Below are 14,615 nucleotides of genomic sequence, written 5' to 3' on the forward strand. Positions count from 1 at the left end.
TTAATAAATGCTTAATCTAAGAGAACCTTCAGGCTCTGAGAAGTCTAACAACTACAGAATCATAGAATTTCTAGAAGGCCAAACTCCCCTCCATCCAATAAACCTTTATTAAGCAGATAGGGTGAATAGAGTTCTGTGCTCAGCAGTAGGGGAAGTACATAACATTCAAAATGCTTTCATCCCCCTCCTTCTGCTGGGGACAATTAGGGAAGGTATTGAAGAAGAGAAGGACAGCTGGGTAGTACAGTGAATGGAGTTCCCAAGCTGGAGTCAGGAAGACTCATCTTCCTGAGTTCAAATTTGGCCTCAGACACTTACTAGCTGTGGGACCCTGGGCAAGTCATTGAACCCTGTTTGCCTCAGTTTCCTCATCTGTAAAATGAGCTGGAGAAGAAAATGGCAAACCACTATAACATCTCTGCCCCGCCAAAAACCCCAAATAGGTTCATGAGGAGTCAGGCTCAACTGAAAAATGAATGAACAACAACTGAAGATGGGAAAGATTCCCTCTGAATCTATCCAATCCATTCACCCATCCCTCTATTTTTCTTTTTGAAATTATGTGTGGCCAGAACTCTTTAAATTATTTCAATATAGTTCTTTTTTCATTCATTCATTCATTCATTCATTCATTTCTTTGCCTATTCACTCATTTATTTAGCTATTTACTCATCTATTTATTTATTTGTTCACTTATTTGTTTATTTATATATTTGCTTATTCATTCATTCGTTTGCTTGTTCATTTGTTTTTGCAGAGCAATGAGGGTTAAGTGACTTGTCCAGGGTCACACAGCTAGTGAGTGTCAAGTGTCTGAGGTCAAATTTGAACTCAGGTCCTCTTGAATCCAGGGCCAGTGCTTTATCCACTGTGCCACCTAGCTGCCCCCTCTATCTTTCTTTCTTTTTTTTTTTTTTTAGTGAGGCAATTGGGGTTAAGTGACTTGCCCAGAGTCACACAGCTAGTAAGTGTTAAGTGTCTGAGGCTGGATTTGAACTCAGTTACTCCTGACTCTAGGGCTGGTGCTCTATCCACTGTGCCACCTAGCTGCCCCCCTCTATCTTTCTTGATATGGTCCCCCTGTACTTTGTTCTCTCTCACATTTTAGGATCCTCTGAACCCAGCTACGAGTGTGCAGTTGCCCTATATCCTGATGAAGAGGGGGAGACAAAAGGGACTGTCATCAATGATGGCCTCTCTTTCCAATCCTCAGGTGAATGTGCAAGGGAACATCTCCCTACCTAGAAAGTGTAGAACTCTACCTATGCTTGGTCTAAGGGCTACCAGGCTGAGGGAGACACATGGATACAGCACAGACCACACATACACACACACACACACACACACACACACACACACACATACACACACTGGCTGAAGAGACACTGAGAGATATGAATTCTTATGGATTTATATTGAATTGCTTTAGTTCTTGGGGGTGGGGTGGGGAGGGAGGGAGGAAGAGAAGTTGGAACACAAAGTTTAAAAAAATTGATGTCAAAATTTGTTTTTACATGTAATTGGGAAAAAATTAAAATCCTAAGCATTTCAAAGAGAATTCTCATGGAATGGAGCACCCATGTCTTAAGAAGGAGGTAGATGGCCCTGACAGCCTCTGGATGCTCCTGCCTCTTGGTGTCTCCCAGGCCATGAGCACTGAACTTGGAATCCATCAGACCCGGGTCTGAATCCTCGCTTTGCCACTGAGTAAGTGTGGAACACTGGGCAAGTTACTTTGCTTCTGAGCCTCAGTTTCATTACTTGTAAAATGGGGGTGGTAAGCCTTGAACTATAGGATGGAAGTGCTTTGGACAACTTAAAACCCTACAGAAATGTCAGCTATTGATATCTGTGGAATCCAGGGGTCTTAGCTCCAGAGATGGGTTTCAGCACCTCGGTGGCGGACAGCTCCAAGGGATCTTGGTTCAGGCCTCGAATTGACCCATTCCATTCAGAAAGTAGGCGGAGGCCCTTCACTCTCCACTGAGTTCTGAGCTATGTCCCCAGCCCTGAGGAGGGTCTGCTTGAGTCTTTCACAGTAGGAGTTACAATGTACCCACCAGTTCCAGGCCTGCAAGAACTGGGTGAGTCCTTACCTGTAAGGTTGCTTGAAATTCCTGACCAAAGGGTGAAGGTTAGGAGTTGGGAGGAAGGGGAAGAAGCTCGAGAAGACAGGTAGAGGGATGGGAAGAAGGGGGGTAGCTGGAAAGGTGCTCCCCGAGAGCATCAGGTTGGGGTAGGGGCGAAGGCGGGGAAAGTGGACAGAGGAATGAGAGGATGGTTGTTGGGTCGAATAGCCGGCGCCCCCTGGGTGAGCCCGCCATGTTCTTCCCGCCTGGGAATAGTGGGATTACGTGTGGCTCCCTTGCTCCCTCCCTCTCTTGCTCGTTCGCTCGCTCGTCCTCCCGCCCGCCTGTTCAGCCCCTCCCCGCGACAGCAGACGCTGGGCGCCTTGAAGCCTTGAGTCTGAGACTGAGCATTGGGACCCGGAGTCAGCTGCCTGGACCGCTTCCCCTGGGCAGTCCCCCGGGCTTGGCCCGCAGCCCAACGCCGCTGCCCCACGTTGAAAGAATGATTTCTTCCAAAGCTACAGGGGTGGGGAGACCAAAGGCACAGGATTGTGGAAGGCACAGAGCCTAGCCCCGCCCGTTGCCTCCAGTCAGGGAGCCCAGTCCAGGATCTCCAAGCGGCTTGCGAACCTGGAGTGAAGCTAGACTCCTACCTATGGTGGATTCAATACCCCACAATTTTCCCTGCCCCCCAATATCTGTCGATCTGTCCTCTTAAATTCGTCTCTCTCCATCAACCCACACCCCCACTCACTGCAAAGTTTGTGCCCTAGAAGGGGAGAGGTACAGGCCCCTTGCGGGAGATGCTTCTCCTTTCGACGCCGTACGGCCAGTCCTCCTCCCTCTCGGGTGACCCCCGCCCCAGCTCAGGCCCCAGCTCCAGCATCTCTCGGTCCGGACTCCTGGCTCCAGGCAAGTGAAGGAAGCAGATTGGGAGGGGGGAAAGGGGGGGGGGGAGAAGCTGGGATGATGGTACAGGGGCGAGGGCAGTGGGGAGAAAGAGGGAGAGGAGGGCGAGATAGATCAAAAATGGCAAGCCACAGGCGGCAGTGGGGGGGGGGGGTCGCGTGGTGAGGAAGAAAAAGACAAGAGGGAGAAAGAGTCAGAGACACATAAAGCCTGGTAGCTAGGAGATGCCCTGAGCTGGGCTCTGAGCTCTGAGCTCTGAGCTCTCTCTGGTCCGGACTCTGGGCTCTGATTTCTTAATGGGTTCTGGGCTCTGGGATCTGAGCCGGGCCACCTGTTGAATGCATGGCCTTACTCCCCCAGGTCTAGGGTCTGGCAGCTTGTTCCCTGGAGGACACTGGGAGAGAGAGGGAAGAACTGCTTAGATGAAGGCAGACCTCAGTTTAAGCAGTTTCTCAAATGGAAATGCAGCCCTGGCCCAAGGATTTTTCCCTTTGAAAAATCGCCCCACCCCCACTCCACTTTCCTTTTAAATAGCATATTCTACCAGTAAGGGGGGGGGGGGAGCAAGCTTTGAGTTTATCAGGTTCTGTGTCCTAGGATCTGTCAGATACCCCAAGCAGCTCTGATTCTTGGGCCCCATTTTCCCCATTCCCCACCCCCACCCTTTCTCATTGTATTAGTATATAGAATGTGGAGGCTGAACTTGTGAGGGACGATAAAGATCAACTAATCCAGTCCTCTCTACTCCCCCCCACCCCACACATGGTAAAGATGAAGGAACTGAGGCCCTTGGTTAATAAGTATTCATTAATTTGATTTACATCCAGTGAGTGTATAAAAGCCCTGTCTAGCAATCAACAAGCATTTGTTGTTGTTTTGTTTTGTTTTCGGGGCAATGGAGGTTAAGTGACTTGCCCAGTGTCACACAGCTAGTAAGTGTCAAGTGTCTGAGGCTGGATTTGAACTCAGGTCCTCCTGAATCCAGGACCAGTGTTTTAACCACTGCGCCATCTAGCCGCCCCCAGCAAGCATTTGTTAATGTATTTGTGTATGTATGTATATACGCACTGCCTATGTGTGTGTATACACATAGATATCAATGTATATCTGTATATATCCCTGACTCCCAGCTCAGAGTCCTATCCTCAGACTGGTATTGCTTTATGTGTCACCCAGTCATGGAGGAACTGGTGAACTTAGCCTTGACTGGATCCATGTTATCTAACCTTAGTCAGGCTCTCACTTCTGTAGAGCAATTCTAGTTCTTCCCTAATAGACCCTTTCCCATTCCCATAGTGGCTATTGTAAGACTTGTAATATTCATCCACGACTGTTCTGGACCCTCTTTTCTCTTTTTTGTCCTCTCTACTTTCTCTCACTCAGGGATTTCATAAATTCCCATGAATTCAACTCACATCTCTATGCAAATGACTCTCAGATCTTTATACTAGCCTCAGCCTCGCTCCTGAGCTCCAGTCCCACATTTCCAACTGGCTGCTGAACAGACCAAATTGGATATCTCAAAGCCATTTGCAATTCAACGTGTCCAAAAGGAAACTCCTCTTCTTCCTCCTTCAGCCTCCAACCCTGCCCTTTTTGAACTTCCCTGTCTTTGGGGGAGGACACCACCATCCTTTAAGTCGCTCAGGTTTGTGACATCAGAAACCTCCTTGATGCCTTGCTCTTCCTCATCCCTCACTTTCAAATACCTTTCAGATCTTATGGATTCTACCTCATAAGATCATATGATTTAGATTAAGAAGGGACTTTAGAGGTCATCAATATGTTGACAGAGAGCCAGAGCCAGATATTTTTTACAGATAAAGAAATATAGGCTAAGAGATTTTAAGCAAATTTCCCTGGGTCACAGAATTAGTCAATATTTAAGGCAGAATTTGAACTTCGGTCTTCTTGAACCCAAGTCCAGTATTTTATCCACTTTGCCACTTAGCTGCTTCTCATAGGTGACACAGGTACTAGAGAAGGATTCAAATCCAGGGCTTCAAATTCATACCATGTCACCTATCCTATCTCCACAACCTGTCTCACATCCATGCCCTTCTTTTCATTCACATAACCACCCTGCACCCTGGTGCAAGTCCTGGTCACTTTTCCTATAGACTATTTCAGTAGCCTCCCTGCTTTAAGTCTCTCCTCACTCCATGGAATTGTCAAAAATTGATATTCCTTTCTTTCTTTTTTGGGGAGACAAGCAGAGTTGAGTGACTTGCCCAGGGTCACATAACTAGTAAGTGTCTGAGACTGGCTTTGAATTCAGATCCTCTTGACTCCCAGGATAGTGTGCTATTCACTACACCACCTAACTGCCCCCAAATTGATATTCCTAAATCTCAGGTCTAACCATTTCATTCCCATACTTAAGAAGGTCCAGTGGCTCCCCATTACTTGTAGGTTACAATAACCCTCCTTATTTGGCTTTTAAAGCTCTTTGCAGTCTAGTCTTTACAGACTAGAGCCTCCCTTTCAAGGCTTAGTGCCCATTACTCCCCTTGATGTACACTTTGTTCTAGCCTAACTGACCTTCTTTCTGCTCCCCATGTCTCAGCCCTTTTCACAATCTATCCTCCTTGCTTGAAATGCTCTTCCTCATCCCCCTACCTCCTTTAAGGAAGCCCTACATAAATCCTAGATTTACTTACCTTTGAACATATTGTATTCCCCTGGTAGGATGTCAGCTCCCTGAAGACACAGACAATCTCACTTCTGTATTTGTGTGCCTGGGTGTAGAACACACTAAGTGTGTCCACCACTTTTGGTAGGTGCTAAATAAATGCTTGTTGATCAATTGCTTGAGTTCTCTGCTTGAGACCTCCTTCCAAGCTGACATCAAACCATTATTTACTACTCTTTTGGTCTGGCCATTCAACCACTAGAATCCACTTACTTGTGCTACTATCTGCTTCATAGCTGTGCACTTTGTATATAATGACAGCAGGACAGACTTCTAGGAAAATGGCTCCAAATCTCTATAGTTATATCCAGCCCATACTCATTCTCTCTCTCTCTCTCTCTCTCTCTCTCTCTCTCTCTCTCTCTCTCTCTCTCTCTCTCTCTCTCTCTCTCTCTCTCTCTCTCTCTCTCTCTCTCTCTCTCCCACCCACCTATGTCTCTCTGTCCCTCCCCCCTCCTCTCCCTGTGTCTTTGTCTCTGTCTCTCTCCTCCTCCCTCTGTCTCCTCCTCCCTCTGTCGTCGTTGTCTTCTTCTTCTTCTTCTTCTTCTTCTTCTTCTTCCTCTCTCTCTCTCTCTCTCTCTCTCTCTCTCTCTCTCTCTCTCCCCCTCTCCCTCCCCCTCCCCCTCCCTCCTCTTTGTCTCTGTCTCTCCTTTCTTTCTGTCTCTGTGTGTGTCTGTGTCTCGGTCTCTCTCTTTGTCTTTCTGAATCTCTGTCTCTGTGTGTATCTTTCTGTGTTTCTCCCTCTGTGTCTCTCTGTCCCTCCCTCCTCCTCTCCCCATGTCTCTGTCTCTGTCTCTGTCTCTCTCCTCCTCCCTCTATGTCTCCTTCTCTCTCTCTCTCTCTCAATTGCTTGCTGGACATATCTACCTGGATACAGGAGTGTGCTGGAGCCAGCTTGAACCATCTCTGAGCCAAATATTCAATGTGAACATTAACACCTCAGAAATTAACAAGCAATAAAATCAGAGCTTGCTCTATTGTTTTGGTGATGGTCTAATCTTAAGAAAGTGATGGAGAATATGTTAAAAGGTCAGATTAAACACAAAAGTATGTCCTGAGTATATTTTTCCAGAGAGCCAGTTGCTAAACATTTACCAGCACACCTCTGCCTAGATGTCACTTCAAATTCAATGTTCAAAAGTAAGCCCTCACCCTTAACCAATCCCTTCTTTAAAATTTCCCATTTCTTTTGTTGGTGCCAGATTTAAGTTTGATATTAAAAAAAAAAAACACCTGCCCTAACTGCCCCAAAGTATAATGACCTGCCTTGAGTGATGTCAGTTGCTTCCTCCTTGGTGGTCATGGGGCGGGTTGGTATCTTCACTTGTATCTTCAAACAAAGGCTGCACAACCATTTGTCTAGTGTGTTATAGAGGAGATTCTTTTCATGTATAGGTTGGATTCAGTAGCCACTGCAGTAATTTCCATATCTCAGATTCTGTAGTGCTCATTAATCAGAGCAGTTTTCATTTAAGATTTCTTAAAATATGGTGTCCAGGCTTTTTAAAATTGTGATTTTCAGGATCTTTAATGACTTCTTCTTCTTCTTCTTTGTGGGGCAATGGGGGTTAAGTGACTTGCTCAGGGTCACACAGCTAGTAAGTGTCAAGTGTCTGAGGTCGGATTTGAACTCAAGTACTCCTGAATCCAGGGCCGGTGCTTTATCCACTGCACCACCTAGCCACCCCTTTAATGACTTCTAAATTAATTTTTCTTAATCCATTTTCCAAGTCAGTTGTCTTTGATAGTAAATTTTATTCTATTTTTTCCAGATTTTTTTTTTCATTTTGTTCTAATATTTCTTTTCTCATGGAGTTTGTAAGTTCTTTTGATCCATTCTAATGATGGGGGGCTTACTACTTGAGTAAAGCAGAAAACCTTTTGATTTTAGCTATTTATTCTTCTGACTCCTCCTCTAGGCTTTGATTTACCTGGAGTTCTTATTTCACTTACAATTTCATTTTTTATCTCTTGCTTCATTCCTCCCAACTGCTATTGTCATTCTTATAACCAATTTATGTTTTTCTCTGAGGTTCTGCCTTTAGCTGCTGTGTAATAACTCTCTTCTTCTTGGGTTTATCCTGGGCATCTCTTGCCCCATGGTATTTTCCCACAGCATTCACTGTCTTCCTCAGTTTACCCATATCTCTGGCCTCAGTGCTTGGCTCCAGACATTGTGCCACAGGCAAACTTTAACTCCTCCTGGACTCTTGTATGGTGTGGTAGTGCCCTCTTTGGTCCTGACCTCAATTTCTGGGGCTCCTGATACTGACTTCCACTTCACCTGATGTTTCTGTGCCAAGAGCACTGACAGGCTTCACTATCCTCAGTGGGAGCTCTACAATATTAACCAGCTATTAGTCTGGGATCCTAGTCAAGGCTTTTCACATCACCCTGGGACATGCTAGATCAGTAATTCAACAAGCATTTATTAAGCACTTATTATGTGCCAAGCATTGTACTAAACTCTGCTTGGGGGCAGCTAGGTGGCACAGTGGATAAAGCACTGACCCTGGATTCAGGAGGACCTGAGTTGAAATCAGACCTCAAATACTTGACACTTACTAGCTGTGTGACCCTGGGAAAGTCACTTAACCCTCATTGCCCTGCAAAAACAAAAACAAAGGTAACTAAGTCCAGAGATAATCAGGGATAGCTGGTCTGGAGTCCTTCTCCAAAATGGAGGTTTGGGGAAGAACTCATCAATAGGAGAAGGGACTACAGAAGCAGATTTGAGGCATAATGGCTAAGTCCAGAAAAGGAGAGGTGCTTGGTCTGGGGCCTTTCCCCAACATGGAGGTTCACCAATAGAATAAGGGGTTTGCAGGAGTAGAGGAAGATGGCAGCTGAGGCATGGTGGCTAAGTCCAGACAATCAGGGATGTCATAGCCCTCCTTTGGTCTTTCATCATTCCTCAAGTATCTCTAGTCAAGGTGTAGGAAAGCTTCTCAGTTGGTCACTTTCTTCCAGATTCTTTACTCTTCTATCCATCTTTTCCACTGCTGCCTAAAATAGAAACTCCAGAAATTCTGACTCGGAATGGACTTCAAAGGCATCCTAAATAGAAATCATTTCCACAACATCCCCAGCAAACGGTCAGTCAGCCTCTACTTGAAGAACTTCATTGAGCTCTTCGTTGAGTTCCCTCATTGAGAGGGAATTCACTTGCTTCTCTAGGCAGCCCATTCTTCTTTTGGACAACTCAAATTATTGGTGTAGAACATAGCACTTACCCCTCAAGTCTCTCCAAGATTTCGCTCTTCCTGGGCTGGGGCTGGCTTGATCATACCCACCCTGCACTCATGTGGGAAGTTTTAGGTTAGTTTCCCAAAGGGACATTGAAATGACTGCAACTCACTCTCAGGATCCTGAGGGTAACCCTGGTGTCAGGACATGTCTATACTCATGACTGTAGCTCCCAAATCCCTGCCATTTTCTACAAATCATTCATAGTGACACCATCAACTCTTTTTTTTTTTTTGAGTCACTGAAGCTAATTTTTTGATCTTCAATGATGAACATTTTGATTTAAAGTTTTGAATTCCGAATTCTATCCCTCCTTCCCTCCTTCCCCTCCCCGAGGCAGTAAGCAATCAGATATGGGTTATATATGTGCAATTATGTAAAACATTACCATATTAGGCATTTTGTACAAGAAAACTTGAATAAAAGAAAAAAATGAAAGAAAGTGAAAAATAGCATGCTTCAGTCTGTGTTCCATCAATATCAGTTCTTTCTTTGGAGGTGGATAGTATGTTTCATCAATAGTCCTTTGGGATTGTCTTGGATCATTGTATTGTTGAGAAGTTAAGTCATTCACAGTTCTTCATCAAACATTATTACTGTCTCTGTGCACAACATTCTCCTGGTTCTGGTCACGTCACTATCCATCACATCAACTCTTTTTTAAAGGAATAATCAATTCAATGACACTATCACCTCTTAAAACAAAATATTGATTAAACAAGAAGGCAAAAGAAAAAATCATAGTACTAAATAAAATACAAAAGCTGAAAAGTCCAACCATAAACCTCTATCACAATCTCCAACCAATTCGCACAGGGTCAGTGAAAGAAGATTGGTCAGACTAATGCAGAAATATGTTTAATGTGATTGTACATGTATAATCTATATTAGATTACTTGCTGTCTTGGAGAGGGAGAAGGGAGGGGAGGGATGGAGAAAAATTTGAACCTAGAAATCTTATAAAAACAAATGTTGAAAATTATCTCTAAACGTAACAGGAAAATAATAAAATATTTATACGGAAAAAAGAAGATTGGTCAGAAACTTTTTTAAAAATAGCAGTGAGGCAGTAAGGACATCCTTGTGCCAAGAGTAATCTGTAACTCTAGACTGCAGACCTGGATGCTTGTGGTCCTTTAGAGAACAGTCTACACCAGGTACCACCAGCTCCTCTTCGGGGCCTCTCCACTCTCTTGTTCAATGAATTTGCTTCTTTACTCCTGAAACAGCATTATACTCTTAGCTAATAGAAGCCTTAATCTTGGAGTTGGCAGAGCTTCCCAGGCCCTTGGCAAGGTACTGAGGCAGGATGATAGGCTTTCAGTGAAAATCAGTTTCCTTTAATCCTGGTTACAAAGCTAGTCAAGTTGACCCTCTATAGACCCTAAAGGGTTTCCCCTTTTGGAGTCATAGAAGGGAAGAAAGAGCAAGGTAAAAAAGCTTCTGAGTCATTTTCCCCTTTCTCAAGATATAGATAGCTCTAAAGATCAAAGAACCATCCCACCCCACCCCACCCCCATTTGCCCTCCTTCCCCTATCAACCAGTTCTTTATATACCATGGAATATGGTTTTTGACAATCAGCTCCCCGCATCATAGGTTTCCTCCAATCAGATCAACTCACCACATTATCTCTAATGTCAGCCATCAGCTGTGCTCAACACAATTGGCTTTTGTTTTTATCATCTGTAAGCTGCTTCTCTTACTGGCTTCTCTGTGACTTCTCAAACTGGCTTCTAAAACTTTTGATAACTAGCTTCTAATGCCTCAAATTAGGGCTTTCTTTTGAGTAGTGACCAATCTCTAACATAGGCTGAGTAACCCCCAAATTCCTGTTTCTGTCAGATATGACACAAATAGCTATTATACAATAGTCCCATAGTCCCCAAACAGTTCTTTGATTCACATTTTCTCCACAATAAAGTCCAAAGTCCCCAAAACAGTCATTCAAAAAAGCTGATCAGAGAAACAATGGATAACAATCTTCAGGCAATCATTTTGCCTCAGAGAAGGACTGCTTTCTCTCAGTCCTTCAGGATTCTCCATGTTTCTTCCCAAGTGGTTTTCCTTGTATTTCTCTCACCAATGTTTTTTTTTCTTCCCCTTTCAGTAAATACAATGTCAGCATAAGAAGGTGAAGAGCATTAGGAAGAACCTTATACTGTTCAGCCTTTTCATTGTACAGATGGGGAAACTGAGACTCAAATGGAAGAAGGGTCTTGATACAGAAAAATAAAATTAAACAGAAGTCATTAGTAGACCAGAGAGAGTAGAGGCCTTGTGTGTGTGTGTGTGTGTGTGAGAGAGAGAGAGAGAGAGAGAGAGAGAGAGAGAAAGAAAGAGACAGACAGACAGACAGACAGACAGGCAGACAATCTGGGAGAGACTGAGACTGTGTCTTCTCTTCGTCTGCCTGTACATCTGTATGACACAAAGGGAGGGCAGGAGTCACAGAGAGGGATTCTCACTCAGGTACATGTTGAAGGTTCCTTTCCATTCTCAATCTCTAAAATGCTGTGATTTGAGTTAAAATCATAATTTGAAACCAAAACTTCAGCCTTCAAATTTGAACTCTGATGTCAGAGTGAGGACAGAGAAGGGCTCACATTGGTCCCTGCCTTCTCCCCCAGTGTCAGACAATTTTCCCTAGGGACCACATCGCTGGGTCCAGAGGAGGTACAAACAGCTTCTCAGGTGCCAGGGAGCAAGGATCCAATCTGGAAAAAGCAACTCCAAGACTCCCCGAAGAGTGAACAATTTGAGCTTAGTGCCAGTGTAACCTATTCAATTAGAGTGACTCATAATGCGCCTATCTTGATAGAATTGAAGTGAAATAAAGTCACTGAATGAAGGAGCTGGAAAGGCCTCCTGATTACAGAAGAGAAAACCGAGGTTCAGAGATCGGAAAATTACCCAGAACCCCAGCAGCCAAGATAAGATCCAAGCTCAGGCTTCCTAGCTCCTAGTCCAGAGCTCCCTCTCCTGCCCTCCCCTGACCCTGGGAAGCTGACAGGAGAGATGAGGCACCAATTCCATTTCATCCCCTGAGCTGGCTGAAAAGAGGACTCCCCACAAGCTTAGAGAAAATCCTGGGGAAAGCAGAGTTCATGAAGGGGCCGGAGAGTCCAGCCTAGTCCTACCCTGTGACAACAGTGCAAGGGAGGATAACCCATTTACCCTCAAATGATCATGGCATCATTGGTTTAGGGCTAGGAAGGACCTTAAAGGCCACCCAGATCTACCACTTCATTTTACAGATGGAGAAACTGAGGCTCCAAAAGGTTTAGTGACTCATCCAATGTCACACAGTAAGTAACAGAGTTGGGATTTGAATGATCTCCCACTCTTTCCAGGGCTGTATCTTTCGATTAACCCTATAGTTTGAATGAGGTAATAGCAGACATTCTTCCCAAATCTGAGGTTCTGAAGTTTCCAACACCTATTAAGTCCAGGGGCCTGTGCTGGGTATAGAGTGGGGAGAGGCAGGAAGGAATCCATTCCAAGACCTACTCTCATGGTGTCCAGAACCTACTGAGTTCAGGGACCTGTGGTGGACAAGAAGAGGGGGGATACAGAAAGCTTTCAAAGCCAAACCTTGCCTTCAGTGTGCCCACAGCCTACCAGGGGCATAGGATACAAGATTGAATATAAAAATGCCATAGGAAGGTCCAAAGGGTTGGCCTAGAGATGTTGGAGAGAAGTGAGACAAGGCTAAACACTGGAATAAGCCAGCAGGGTGCAGGGCATAGTTTCCTTTGAAGTCTAAGAACCTCAGTTCAAATCCATCTCTGTCACTGAGTACCTGGTGAACTATGGGAATCTGGATATTTGGTAGCCACTTCACCCCCTGGTTTCTCCTTGTTCTTGGTCTGAAGAGGGATGGGAAAGACCTGGGACATCACCATCCCCATGCAAGTGTTCCTCCCTGCTACTGACTGCCCAGAAGCATGCACACTCTCCTGAGCTCCTGTTCTCTAGAACTCTGACCTTTCTTGCCTTCCGCTGGGGCTGCGGAGGGCTTGGCCTAGAGTTCTGGGTAGATGATAGGCCCTTTCTGGTGTCCAGGCTTTGTGGTGAGGAGAAGCCCAATCAATTTCCAACCACCAGCACCTCCACCTTGACTTGCCTATTTCCTGAGTGTCTCCATTCCTGTTATTTAATTTCCAAGAAGAAACCCTTAAAATTCTAGAAGGGACTTTTCCTAGAATCCAAGACCCCTCCAGGATCCCATTAGGGAGTCACTACAGTCCCACTGGAGCATCTGGCAAGGGAATTGAGGCATTCTCTTGCTATAGATGGCTGGAACAGTCACTGGCCAGGGCCAGCTGAGTAAGCATCCATCCACTGTGAGCAACTCAGAACTGAAAGGGACCTTAAAGACAATTACTTCTGGCCTCTTATTTTACAGGTAAGGAAACTGAGACTCAGAGTCTTGACTTGACCAAGGTGACTCAGCAAGTCAGTTGTTGTTCGTCCTTCCTTCTCAAAGAGGACCATGACATTTGGGTGATGTCATGACTTGCGGTGAACTGGATTTAAGTGAGGAAGGGTTGTGCAAAGTCACCAACCTCACTCTCTCCTCCAGAGCCATCTGGGTCCATTGGCAAGATATAGATCAGGATGATTGGAGATGGCCCCAGATGTTTAAGGCAATTGGGGTTAAGTGACTTGCTTAGGGTCACATAGCTAGAAAGTGTCTGAGGGGAGAGTTGAACTCAGGTCCTCTTGATTCCAAGGCCAGTGCTCAATCCACTGCACCACCTTGCTGCCCCTAGCAAGCCAGTAACTAAGATCAGCTGACCAGTCAGTCAACAAGAATCTTTTAAGTGCCTACTATATATGCTAGGCACTGCTAAGCCATGGGGATGTTAGCTCACAGTCGAAGTCACAAACCATACTCCTTTCCTTCTAGGACTGACATGATTGGTTTCATCTCCTCTGGGAGATTGGCAAAGGAGGCACATAGGGAGGGGAGGTTAGAAGGAGAGGCCTGGGGCCAAAGTGGATAAAGCACTGGTCCTGAATTCAGTAGGACTTGAGTTCAAATCCAGCCTCAGACATTTGACACTTATCAGCTGTGTGACCCTGGACAAGTCACTTAACCCTCATTGCCCCACCAAAAAGACAAAAACAAAAAACAAACAAAAAAAGGAGAGACCTAAGGGAAAGGGGAAGAGAGAAAGAGAAAGGTAGCACCCCACCCCCAGGTGAGGGGGAAAGCTGACCCCTGCTCCCACGGAGTCCCTGACCTCATGAAGCCTCAGGTGGGAAGCAGACATGTCCACGGTTAGGAAGACAACAGAATAAAGAACCCAGCCAGAACCACAGGTGTGTGTCTAGGATAAGAGAATATTTGGGGTGGGCAGTGGCTGAGAAAGCCCCATGGGTTGTATTGGAAATTATTACTACTTCCTTTCCAGACAATCCAGAAGGACTTCCTGACAGAAGCATGAAAGACAGAGGTAGACCTAAGGGAGAACTCTTCCTGATTGTGCGTGGTCAGATTGATGAGGAGTATCTGAGGGAAGCTCTGGAATCAAGTCTTGGTAAAAAAAAAAAAAAAGGAGGGAATTATGGGAGACAGCGTATTTTAAACATGGGACATAAAGGGTAGGGTGGTCTTTCCAGAGGCTGAGGTTAAATGAGATCAACTCTTGAGATTCCAGTGGGGCAGTTTTCAGTCTCCATTTCTATGACAGT

This window comes from Dromiciops gliroides, chromosome 4 (assembly GCF_019393635.1).
Source record: "Dromiciops gliroides isolate mDroGli1 chromosome 4, mDroGli1.pri, whole genome shotgun sequence".
Classification (NCBI taxonomy): domain Eukaryota; kingdom Metazoa; phylum Chordata; class Mammalia; order Microbiotheria; family Microbiotheriidae; genus Dromiciops; species Dromiciops gliroides.